The following is a 12,005-nucleotide window of genomic DNA, read 5'->3' on the forward strand; positions in this document are numbered from 1 at the left end:
CCAACAGCGCTCTCATAGTGTTTTCGCGCCATTTTTCATCCAAAAATTTGACCTCTTCGTCAGCGGGGAAAGTTAAAATAAATTTAACTTTTCAAACGATAACGGATGTTTCGACAACTAGCTGTAATCTAATCTTACTTTTTTACAAATTTAGGACATTTATCGCTATCAGGAAGTGGATATTCTCTTTCCAGTTTATATATGTACAGGGTGGACCATTTTGGTTGTTTCTATAGGGTATCTAGGAAACCGTGAGAAATATTCAAATTTTGATACTGTAGTCTCGGGTTCTTTTTTGAAAAAATCACAATGGCGCAAACGGATCGTGGCTATCTTGATCGGTTTGGAAGCTACAGGGGGATTCTCAAATTTTGTACTTTTTGAAGATGTTCGATAGTTTGTTTATTTCAACAACTACGCAAACATGAATCTAAAGGCACTTTTCTGTGTAGAATGCAGTAGCGTAGTCAGACTTTTTTCGAAACAAATATTTTTTTAGATATTAACTATACTTATGTTTTTTTTAAATACAACCCCCTGTATATTTTTAAATTTCCTAATTCAGTTTGGCATGGGCTTCTCAAAAATATATAACACTATATATTTATTTTCACTATTAACTTTAAAATTCCAGTTTATTTAAATATATCGATTTTCCTCTTGGTAGGTCATGCCGAGTATTAAAGGAAACAAGCGAATATCTACTTTCAAATTAATCCATGTATTAGCAATTAAATAAATTCGAACAATACGAAGCAAATAAAAAATAAGTGTGACAGAAAAAAAAGAACATATTTTTTAATGGTAGATACGGAGTTGGCACCGTCTCTGAACACCGCCGCTAACAGCATTTCAAATTTGTATGTTGGTTACACTTTGCAAAGCCACAACAAAACCATCTTGTAACTCTTCTAATGTTCTATTTGCATTTCGATAAATTTCGTTTTTCGGAAAGCCCCAGAGAAAGAAGTTCAAGGGAGTGATATCAAGTGGCCTAGGTGGCTAGGATTAAACTATTTTCTGACCTTTTAAAAATGGCTGGGTTTGGTTGCTCGCGCTCAAAATACCGCTCAAAATATAAATCAGCTGCCATTTGCTTATGTCTGTTAGACTCAATATAACATTCTTATAACGTATTATATTTCTCAAAATTTTCAAATTTACTAATTTTTTTATTATTTAAAATACACATATTTCAATCTGTTGAAATGAAATGTCACGCATCCATCAAAGGTATGTCCCAATCACCATGACAACGGTTTACTTTGTTATTCGGCGCGGCCTACTACTAACTGGATATTTTAAGAAAAATTTGTTGAGGTTAATAGTTAAAATAAATATAGAGTGTTATATATTTTCGAGAAGCCCATGCCAAGCTGAATCAGGAAATTTAAAAATATACAGGGGGTTCTATTTAAAAAAACAAAAGTATAGTTAATATCTAAAAAAATATTTTTTTCCAAAAAAGTCTGACTACGCCACTGCATTCTACACAGAAAGGTACCTTTAGAATGTATAATTCATTTTTGCGTAGTTACTGAAATAAACAAACTATCGAACATCTTTAAAAAGTACAAAATTTAAGAATCCCCCTGTAGCTTCGAAACCGATCAAGCCATTGTGATTTTTTTAAAAAAAGAACCCGCGACTGCTATATCAAAATTTGAATGTTTCTCACGGTTTTTTAGATACCATATAGAAACAACCAAAATGGTCCACCCTGTACACTCAGATGCAAAAAAAGCAACGGAAAAATGTTCCCTCTAATTTAAATTGTTATATTTTCCTTATTTTTAGCCCAATTTTCATGATTTTTTTTTTGGCAAACTCTTTATAAATATATCAATTTTAGTTAGTAAACTCAATTTTTATATAAACTTTTGTATAGAGCTTTATTATACAAGGTATATTGAATGGTTGTTTATAAAAGTTTATTAGCTTAGCTTTAAAACACCCTGTGCAATAATTCTGTGCGAAGATTTTCCTAAAACATTATTTTTCTATCAGAACAATCTCTTCTGAGTATTTTGTTTTTTGTCTCATGACAACACTTGGCTTGGTTAAATTTTAAGAGCGAAATGAACTTTCCACCAACAATTTTGCAATTTTTGTTATTTTTCAATATGACAAGGTCGCTTTGGTGATTATTGTCGTAATATCATATTACGCCGTATTGGTACTCAATTAAAAAAAACGTTAAAGAGTAACAATACAGTCCTGATTTTAAAAAACATTAATAAAGATAACAGAACTAACGATATTAAAGAAAACATCTGTAATCAACAAGTATACCTTAATACTTTCCATTGCCTCCATTGGCTACTATAACTGTCTCTAGGCGTCCGTTCATACTGTCAATGACGCTGCATATATCATATTGCTTTATGTTTTCCCATTTTTCTTTAAGAACTGAGCGAAGTTCATTTAATGAAACTGGTACCGCTTCGCGATCTCTAACTCGTCTGTCGAGTATTTCCCAAATATGTTCTATAGGGTTCAGTAGTTCACAATATAATAGTACATAGTCCACAATAATCACCAAAGCCACCTCGTAATATTGAAAATAACATAAAAAAGAATGGATAATAGTTTATTTTCCTCTTAAAAATTAACCAAGGTATGTATCGACATGATAAAAAAAACAAAATGCTCAGGAGACTTAGTTCTGACCAAACAATAGTGTTTTAGAAAAATTATTGCACAGGGTATTTTAAAGTTAGGATAAAAAACAACCCTTTGATTAACCCTGTATAATTAGCCAAATACGAAAATTATTTTTTATTTATTTTTTAATTATTATAACTTATATATTATTATTACTATATACTGTTTGATAAAAACATTATGAAAATAGAAATAAAATAACCAAAAAGTATAACACTTTAAATTTAACGAAAACATTTTTCGTTGCGTTTTTTTGTATCTGATTGTATAATTTAACATTTAAAAAGGTAATTAAAAATGAATAATGAATAATAAGTAAAACTCACAGAGACCGTTATGAAAATAAAAACAAAAAATGGCAAATTAAATTGTGTTATGAATTGTCATTGTCAAATATTTTTGACCAGTAAGTGATTCGTGTTTGATAAACGGAGGCATGAAAATCCACCTTTAATAACCATATTCCAACCTTTATTCCAATTAAGTACTTTTTTCTTTTTTATTTGCAAACAAATGAATAAAAAGGCTAAGGAAGGAGCTTAACAACAAAATTATCGCGACCACGATGGTGCTTCTATATGGCTGACTTAACTTCCGATTTAACAAGGGCGTTCGAATTTTATTTAAAATATATTCAATTATAAAAAAGGTAGATTAGAATTTACTGGTTTTGTTTTCCGCTAAATCAATACATATTATTAGTTATCTGTTAATTAAGATTGTTAAAAAATATATTTCTAATAAATACACACATGGCCAAAATTATTGCATATAACGATATTTTTATTTTATTTTGGACCTAATATGATTCTTTTTATATTTTTGGACATTGGCTTACTACACGACTAACTAATATAAAATTAAAAATCTAAGTGCAACTAGGCTGTTATTATAATTTTATATCATAATGAGTGAAAATCGACAAAAACAAATTTCATTTTAAACAGAAAATATTGAAAACAATTTTAATTATTTCTCACAACTAATAGTCTGTATTGCCTCCTCGAGCCTCAATGCAAGCTGTGAGATGACGTGGCATGCTCTCAATTAAGTTGTCCAGAAAATGTTGAAGAATGGCTTCCCATGTTTCGCGCGCAGCAATTTTCAATTCATTTAAGGTACGGGGGGTCATTCCTTTTGGCAATATGGGGTTTTAGCATGTCCCAAGCATGCTCGATCACATTCATATCTGGAGATATCGGTGATCACCACAGTTTTCTTATACCCTTTTCCTCACAAAATTCGCGAACCGCTAAAGTGCGATGGGGAGGAGCATTATCGTCCATGTAAACAAATTCATCCCCCACTTCCCCTCGAAATGGACGCACAATTGTGCCATCAATAAAAGCATAGGAGTTCGAGCTCCGTGCATTATACCTGCCCATACCATAATGCTTCCCCCTTGAAACGGAACACGGGGTTGAGCTGCATTCAAACGTGCTCGTCTTCCAGATGCTTTCCAGACCAAAGTTCGTCGCGAGTCTGACATTAGGCCTGTTCTTGTTTCATCACTAAATATGACGAAATTCCAATTAGATCCATTTGCTCTCATCTCCTCAGCACATTGTAGTCGCGTAATTTTGTGCTGTAAATTAAGCTTCGGAACACTTAGAGGCCTTCTTAAATGTAATCCTTTGTCATGGACTCTTCTTGCTATGGTCTGTCTTGAACATTTACTCCTTCATTTTTAATATCAGTACTAGAAAGCAGGGTATTGCGTCGTGCTACCCCCCTCCCCCCCCCAAATAGGGATATTTAACTCTCTTTCTACCTCTTCCAGGCCGGTCTGTAACCTCGTTTGTCTCCCTGAATTTTTTTATTATTCGCCAAACATCGCTTTGGTTAACTCCTACAATTTCAGCTATTACAACTTGCCGGTAGCCCTGTTAAGACAGTGTTACTATTCTGACTCTATTAAACTGTGAAATAATGTTTCTAAGCATTTTAAGGCCAAAACAATGGTCAAACTTCTTCTGAAACCCAAGAGACCACAAATCGAAATGTGCAAGAATTTGTAATAATATTGGGTCTGAACGATAAACATTGTTTACCATATCCATTTTAACAAAAAAATGTTTATTACAGATTCTTTAAATTCCTTTCCGTATATTTTTAAACGATATATGCCATAATTTTGGCCATGTGTGTATACAGTGAATATAATTGTGTAATATCAAAAAAAAAATTAGCCAATTATAAATTAACAAGTAATAAAACCAACTCAGAAAAGTAAAACGTCAATCACTTAACTGTCAAAAATCGGCGTCTCATGACATCGATTCCGTTTCTAAAATATGAATATCTATAAAAATAGTATTAGACGTCTCCTTTTTTAGTCTTTTGATTCAATGTTACACAATTGACACAAACTTCTTTTAATACGCCGTTTAAAAGTATGAAGAATTTAGAGCTTAGCTTTAATTTTCGTTTGGTTTAAAACAGATAGCATCTATCGCTTGTATCAATATTTGTATTATTTTTCAAATTGAATTGATTCATTTCTTAATATTGTTTTAGAGTAATGTTAATTAAAAACTCAGGAAATTAATAAAACAATGTGCAATGTGTGCGCGAGTGTCTGTCATAAGTATCATAAAAAACGAAAGAATGTAGAAAAATTGACCGAAACCAATTGACCGAAAATAAAATTACCCGAAAAGAAATATCACCGACCATACCAAACCAAACAACATACTAAAAAATATTGCTTTTTTCTTATTCATTTCATAATTATCTACTTTATAGTTTTTCCAACCCATAGAAGAATATCGTTTAAGGAACATAGTAATATAATTTTTATTTATTTCTACTTCGAGGACTATATTATATGTGTATTATATATACATTATAATAATTATTGTACTATCTACTTGTATTTAAAAAAAAAATTATTAATAGTAAATTTTTAGTTATTTCACAGTTTTTGTACTACTACAATAAGCAATTCTTAAAAAACGAAAATTGAACGATATTATAAAGTGTGTGCAGATACATATACCTACTCGTTATATTGTATTGTTTATATTTACATTAGAAAATATATTTTTATACGGAAAAATAAATTATGATAAAAATATTTAAATTATACTTTACATACATATAAAGAAATCCTCATGTGCCGAAATAATAAAAAGAAGGATTATTAGTAATAAAAAAAGTTAAAGTGTTAAAATTACTGGATAATTCGGACATCCAGTATTTCCATATTGGATGTATAGAAATTTGGGCAGACCCTGTATATACGGAACACTACTAATCTGTCTTTTTATTTTGATTAAGTATTAAGTATAAAGTCTGTCCGACGAGAGGATGCCTGACAGTGACAGTTATTGTCTGTCATTTTAATTCGTAGATAAATTGCAATTTCTGTCATTTTTTCGAGGATGCCTGACAGTGACAGTTATTGTCTGTCATTTTAATTCGTCGGGAAATTGCAATTTCTGTCATTTTTTCGATGTCTTCATTGGGCCGACTTTACTTTCAATCTACTCATTACTTAACTATAGCGATAACAGTAAGACTGATTGATATATTTGTGTAAATAAATGTATAATTCTTATTTAGCATACTAACTAGAATCTATAGATATATCTATACTTTCACAATGTATGGAAATATTTAGAAATTTATAATGAACTTATACATAAATTATTGTAAATGCGAATTTTATATACCTATTAAGTATGTAGTTAGCGTGTAACATTCCCCAGTTGATGTTATGATATTGGAATTTTATAATTAAATGGATCAAACTAGAATAAGTTAAAAACCTATTTATAAAAAAATGAATATACTTTTTTTGACCTAAAAACATAGTATTTTATTTGTTTTATTAAGAATAATTATTATTAATAACTTATTAGTTAACTATATAAGTTATTATAATATAATAATTATACCTCAGAGCTGCAACAAGTCAGTTTTAAACAGACTTAAGTCTTAAGTTTAAGTCATTTCTAAAATCAAAATGATTTAAGTCTTAAGTCAATTTCAATATAAAGTTCAAACGACTTAAGTTTTAAGTCTTTGACTTAAGTCATTTTCTTTCAAGTCAAGTCATTTTTGTAAAGACTTAAATGAATATAACATTATTTAAGTTTTTTTTACTTAAATCAGTAAAGTACCTACTTCAGTCAGTAAAATGACTTAAATCAATATAATTTCCCTCAAGACAACCAGAATTCAATTTAAATACCTATTTTTTAAATGTTAATATTAATTTTCTTGTATTACCCATTACCGATTTTTTTATTATCTACGTTAATTTATTGTAGAAACAGATTAGAATAAAATATTATCTATACATACACACACCGGAAAAGTCTAGGGATATTACAATTTTATCCAGCCATCGTCAGTAATTTTATTATTTGCGTTTCTGATATAATAAAATTAAAATAAACAAATAGTTTACAGGGCGTATTGGAAATAAAAATGCAAAAATTACCGAATTTTTCAAATTTACCTTGATTTTTATTGAACTCAAAAAAATACACATATTTTTTTTTATTCTAAACTGTGAATTAAAAAAAAAGATAAAACTATTTTTACTTAATAAAGGGTATAGCCTCCTCTACTGTTCATTACAGCCCTACATCGTCTCTCCATGCTCCTGATCAGGTTGTCGATCTCTTCTTGAGGTACAGCCTGCCACGCTGCATTCACGGCCTGAACTAGATCCCTACGAGTTTCACGAGGCATACTCATTCTCAAAATTCTTCTTTGGACCGCGTCCCATACGTGCTCGATGGGGTTGAGGTCAGGAGATTGTGCCGGCCAGAGTAAGATGTTTAATTGATGAGCATTGATAAACTCACTTACCACTCTGGCTGTATGAGGCCGTGCATTGTCATGCATGAGAATGAAGTTTCTCCCCAAATCATTGGCATATGGTAACACGACAGGCTCAAGAATTAAATCACGATATGTGATTCCTGTTAGAAACCTTTCAAGAAAAACGAGATCGGTTTTTCAGCCTAACTGGACTCCTCCCCAGACCATAACTGTTCCACCTTGATAAGGGTGCACTTCCTGAACATGATTCAACCGAATAAGATTTCCCGGTTCTCTCCATACCCTAAGCCTTCTCGAATCCGGATGAATTCCAAAGCGTGACTCATCCGTGAAGAGAACATTGGCCCATTGTTCATTCGACCACTGAACATGATCTTGATCCCACAAATATCGTACCTCTCGATTTCCTCTCGTTAAGGGTTGAGCTCTCCAGGGGCGTCTGCTTGTTAAGTTGACCTCTCTTAATCTATTGCGAACAGTGTCAGGACTAACGGTTACATTATGTGTTTCCTGGAGAATTAAACTAAGCTCTGGTGCTGTAAGAGTCGGTCGGCGTCGATCATTTAATTGTAAAAAATGATCTTGCTGAGGGGTAGTAATGAGATGTCGCCTTGTGTGCCTTTCAGCAACATCACCACTTTCACGGGAGCGTGCACTTAATCGCGATATTACACTTTGCGTTGTATTTAATGCTCTAGCTACGTCGACTTGGCGCATTCCAGCTTCAAGCATACCCATGGCCCTTAGCATTTTGTCTCTGTTAAGATGCCTACGCTCCATTAAACGACATTTCGTTAAACGACATTTCGTTTAATACTAAACAGAATTATTTGAATGAATTCTGGCCAGTTATCATAAAAACATAGCCAGTACAGGTTAAATTCGAACAATTGATGCTAGGTGCTTTTTATACATTTGGCAAAAAATGCACAAACACTTCTTCAAATATCCCAAATTTAGAAACAACTAGTGTGACTACTTCGTTTCAATCGAAGTATAAAGAATCGGCTTACAAATATGTGGTTGTTTATTCAAAACATTTATTTTTAACTTTAATAAAATAATATCCCTAGATTTTTCCGGTGTGTGTATATATAAATTCGGGTCAGAACGTCCTAAGACGTTGTCCGATGCCTAACTTCCACCCTGTGCGATTTTCCCATTGACCTTCGGTCAGATTTTTCTTACTCATCGACCTTCTTATTCCTTCCATCCATGTTTTCTTGGGACGTCCTCTCTTTCGTTTACCAGGTGGTATCCGATGAATGACTTGTTTTGGAATTCTTTCATTGTGCATTCTCTGAACGTGGCCGTAAATATCATCTAAATAATTATAATAAACAATAAAAAAAATAAACGCATCAAGGACATAAAAACACACATATAAAAACATCAACAACTTAAATAGAATTAAATTTCGTAGTACTTTGTACAGGTTGTCCCGTTTTTTGTGTGTTTTACAGGGCTTCTCGTTTATGAGCGGTACAAAGAGTCGATTTTCACAGCTGCTACTTTTTTATGAAACTAAAGATGGTAAACAAATATTTTTGATGCCGCTGTTAAAAATTTACGATAAAAATGTTTGAAAAAAAAAAGATTTAAATCTTTTCTAAAAAGACTTAAATCTCATAAAAGACTTAAATCTTCTAAAACATTTAAATCTTTTGTAAAATGACTTAAGTCATTAAAACTTTTCTTTTTTAATGACTTGAATCTTTTTCTATTTCGGAATAAAGACTTAAATCACAAGTCATTTTGATAATGACTTAAATTTTAAGTCTTAATAAGTCAGCTTTCGAAATATGACTTAAAATCAAATGATTTAAGTCATTAAAATGATTTAAGTCAAAAAAAGACTTAGAAGTTTTCTGTGAGCTTGCAGCTATACCTGCCTTTCTATGTATAACCATTTCCATCAAAGAAAAGGCCCAACCACTTATGCGTGACGTCATAGAAAAAAAAACAACGGACAACACTTTGTAGGTACACACTGTATGTATAGGTGTATACACCATGTTTATAGTGAATCTTAACTTAATATCTAAAACCCCATACTCACTATGCGGTTCGTCAATGTGTTTCGGCAGAATGTCGGTTTTTGGGAGAAGCATCAAAAGAAATATCACGCCTTTCTTATCACGTATAATGCAAGACTGCTTCTTTTTAACCATTTGTGTCTCAGTCTCATTATGCGAGAGAAGATTTTCTAAATTAAAGTTAATAAGAAATATCTTATTACATAATGGGTCTTGCATTGGCGTAACTACAGGGGTTTGGTTTGGTTTGGTTTGGGCACCCCCCAGAGAAATCCTGAATTATGACTCTTGGCTACGTATTAATTCTTATTTGCTTGTGATGCAGTAAAAATGACGTTTTCTAGTTTTGTTTAGTTAATATTATTTTGTTGTGTTCAAAAAATGTGTTAATTTTTATTTTTTTAGAAAATTTGTAGGTATTTAAGTAATCTACGGAAACACGGTTTGATAACCAAGTCTATGAAATTTATTGATAAAAAAATTCATGTAAACGTTTTATTCAAAAAACGTGTTTTTTAATATTATTTTTCATTTTTAAAAAAACAAAAGCCCTAGGCCCTCCCGGGGCTCAAGACCAGAGTTTCAAGGGCAATAGATTTCAATGATGTTATTGAGAATTTCTGTAAAGTGAAGGCGGGAAACATAGAAAATGGTAACAGAATATAAATGTCCTATAACACGTAGTTAAATAAAGCTATAAAAATATGAATAAACAATACCCTATAATATAAATATTAAATTACACAAATATTATTAATTTTGAAATAATTCATAACAGGTGTTTAATTAAAACAGAAATTTATTTGGCAATAAAAGCTTTATTTTTGATACATAAAATAATAGTAATTTTTTATTTTTTGCACTCTACCAGTTGGTTCGATGACCAATATGTATACTCGATACCAATTAAACTTTTAGTTACGTAATCGAAGGCGCGATTTTTAAATTTATTGTTGCCAACCATGGACATATTCGGCGAAGGCGCCAGGCTGACTAATTGGAATTTAAATTTCCCGCTGGGAATTCAGGTGGTAGCTCTGCTTTAAAAAATATCAAGTTGCCACATTTATTTATTTATTTCCTGATACTGTCATTTGTTTTGAAACTTTAGTTTTGTATTACGAGTTTTTGATTTAAATGAATTGTGTTGTGATACTTAAAGCTTAAAAATGTTTACTAGCAGACCTTGCAATCGAACATTGTTCTTTTTAGAACCTCCTGCTTTAGTGCAAAGTATATAAGATAGCTTAATAGCCGTAAAAAACTTGTTGCAATTTTATTAGAATATTTTGGAAAACGTTAGTAATGCCCTTTATACATATAATTTATTTTAGTTTCCTAAAATATTTTGATTAAAAGAAAATATGTAAAAGTAGGCAACGCTGTGCCGGTCAAGCTTAATCACGTGACTAAAAGTTTATTTGATATGAACTATACATTCTATACATAAAGTGAAATATACTAGAGTCGGCATTTCTGATCTTGGGTGCCGATTTTCGTGTATACGAAGAGTACGGTCAACACACTTAGTAAAATAAGATGTACTGAATAGACCATAGAGTTAAAAATTAAAAGAATAGACAGAAGGCAAGTATTCTCCCAAGCGCATGGAATCTAGCGCCAATTAAAAATTAAATAATTATGTAATAAATACTTCGTATTTTTGCTCTCTCCGACTTACTAGATTGCCATAGCGATTCACTCCTATACATGTAAACACCGACCCAAGGTTTCGCTTGCCAGCAGGGTATAGCTTTACGATATGTTTGGAATTTGCTTTAAACTAAGTTTAATATTTGCAACGGAGTCAAAGATCTCTACCTACTACCAATTCTATACCACCTACAATACTGTAAATTTGGTTTATTCCAGACATCCAGACAGTCCAGACACGAGATTGAATTCCGTGAAGCAATTACTCGCAGTACGCGGTGTATTAAATCACGGTAAATTTTAAATAAAACCAGGCTCTAAAGTAGACATGAGCAAAGATTGAATGAATAATGAATCATTTATTTGAATGACTATTAAAAATGAATAGTGATAATTGAATCTGACACCATTCAAAATGCGGTTCGTTCAAATGAGTCGTGGCGGGTAAGGTAAGTAAGTAAAAGTTGAAAGAATCGTAAAAACGAATCGTGAGGATGGAATCGTTCCATCGCTTACAATGCAGTTCTTTCAAGAAAAGGAATCATGGGAATTAATTAATCGCTTACAATACTGTTCGTTTAAATGATTGGCCAATTCATAACGTAGTACTGAGGTTTAGGTATTTAGTTATAGGTTTGGTACATTTCAGTTGATTTCAACAAATTCCGACTGCAGCGCTTCAACGGCAAAAATCAGAAATTATCAGGACCTATTTTACGCCGCCGTCATGTTGATCGCATTAAAATAATATTGAAATCGTGGTTTAATCGTGGTTTTGTCACAATATTTAAGTATATAGTTTTTTTGCTAGTGCAGTTATTGAGACTATAAAACACTCAGGTACGAGGTTTGTGTGAT

The sequence above is a fragment of the Sitophilus oryzae genome, unplaced genomic scaffold (assembly GCF_002938485.1).
Source record: "Sitophilus oryzae breed Bouriz unplaced genomic scaffold, Soryzae_2.0 scaffold_165_pilon_pilon, whole genome shotgun sequence".
NCBI lineage: Eukaryota > Metazoa > Arthropoda > Insecta > Coleoptera > Curculionidae > Sitophilus > Sitophilus oryzae.